Here is a 1,834-nt window from a genome sequence, read left to right on the forward strand (position 1 = left end):
ACCAAATCCACTCACAAGGCTTTGGTCGGCCTGAGGCTATAGTAGAAGACACTTGCCAAGGTGCCATGCAGTGGGACTGAACCCGGAACCATGTGGTTTGTAAGATAGCTACTTATATATTTATGTATATATATCTATTTATGAATGTGTGTGTGTGTGTGTGTGTACATATATATGATGGATATAGATATATAGATATCTGTAGATCTGTATATCTATATGTCAAAATGGTTTTTTGTATTCTTCCTTTCTACTTGGAGAGTTTAGATTTAATTACAAAAATATGTCCTTTTGTTGAAATGTAATTTTAGTAAATTTCTATATCTTTGTGCAGCTGAGGATTGCTCTGCATTTTACATTTGATGTAACATTCACATTGCTTAATTAAATGGAGTCGCATGAAACAATCGCACTGCATTAACTTTGGACATCCTTGTTGCTTCTTTTGACTTTATTTTGAAACTGTACAGATAATACCATACTTAATTCTGGTGCCTAAACTTAAGTACCATATTCACCTTGAATATATATATATATATATATACATATATATATATACATATATATATATACATGAATGTTTATCAGTGGGACCTGTGAATATTTTACGGAATTAATGGTAAACTTATTGAGTTATTTCTGAAAACTTTATCCCAAAACTTGAAAGCGTAACCTGTGTTGTGTCTGTCTCAAAAGAGACTCACTCATCTGCAAATCATTGAAAAGCGAAGGACATTGGAATACTATGATTACTTAATGCACTTTATACACAATTTTATAGACTTAATACACAATACTCTCCCTCTTCGCCTTAGCTTCTTCTTTCTCCTTTTTCTTTTGCACTTCACCATTCCCATCAACTAATCATGTGAAAGCGTTACAGACTCACTAAGTAATGGAGTAACAGAAAAATGACTAAAATGACTCAGTTCAAAAAAAACTTTAAATTACACATTTTACTCACCACCATCTCCCCCTCCGCGCCCCGTTGCCTCCCCCTCTCCGCCCCTCCCCACTTCTACTAATCACATGGAAGCATTGAGGACGGGCTAAGTAACGGAGTGACAAACAGAATTATGATAAGATTTTATGTTGAAATAAAATTCTACATTAAATTGAATGATTACTCAATAATTTTAATAGAGAACAAATTAATTATTCTTTGACTGTCTGATAATGGCTTAGCTGTCTAAAGCTTTAAAGTCACTGTGAATGCTATACTTGTTAAAGAATTACACACACACACACATATATATATATACACGAGTGGGTATTGAAAAGTTCCTGGCTTTGAGTAAAAGCTAACACAAGAGGATCAATTATTATGATTTTATTCAATGTATTCCCCTCCTAGATTCACACTTCTATTGCAGTTTTTCTAAGCCCTGGGAAAGAACTCAGGAGGTTGGGCCTCCAGCCAGGCTTTTCACGATACTCTAAATGTTAGGAACTTTTCAGCACCACCTTGTATATATATATATATATCTACATACATATATGTGTGTGTGTATGTGTGTGTATACATATATGTGTGTGTGTGTGTGTGTGTGTGTGTGTGAAACAACAAAACCAAGGCTGTGTGGAATTTTCAGGACATTTATAAAGAGGAAGTTAGTCTTACAGCTGTTTCGAGGATATTAGGGATATCCCTTCATCAGAGACGATGTAAGATGGTTAAATAGTGGGAAATGTTAGAGTTCAATATAAGGAGTTATTTTGGAAAAGGAAGGAAATAAGGAGTATAGAGAGAAATAGGAGTATAGAGGGAAATAGGAGTATGAATGTGGAAATAAAAAAAAATATATAAAGATGTTATAGTTGTAGTCCCATTGTA

The 1,834-nt window shown here is 34.0% G+C and overlaps 2 protein-coding genes across 2 annotated transcripts in view; one reads left to right on the forward strand and one right to left on the reverse strand.

Moving 5' to 3' along the window:
* LOC106878757 (uncharacterized) overlaps nucleotides 1-1,834 on the forward strand; it is a 401,005-nt gene that overhangs the window by 210,367 nt on the left and 188,804 nt on the right. The window lies entirely within an intron of this gene.
* Nucleotides 1-1,834, reverse strand: part of LOC106878761 (uncharacterized) — a 148,047-nt gene that overhangs the window by 71,024 nt on the left and 75,189 nt on the right. The window lies entirely within an intron of this gene.

Source organism: Octopus bimaculoides, chromosome 4 (assembly GCF_001194135.2).
Source record: "Octopus bimaculoides isolate UCB-OBI-ISO-001 chromosome 4, ASM119413v2, whole genome shotgun sequence".
Classification (NCBI taxonomy): Eukaryota; Metazoa; Mollusca; class Cephalopoda; order Octopoda; family Octopodidae; genus Octopus; species Octopus bimaculoides.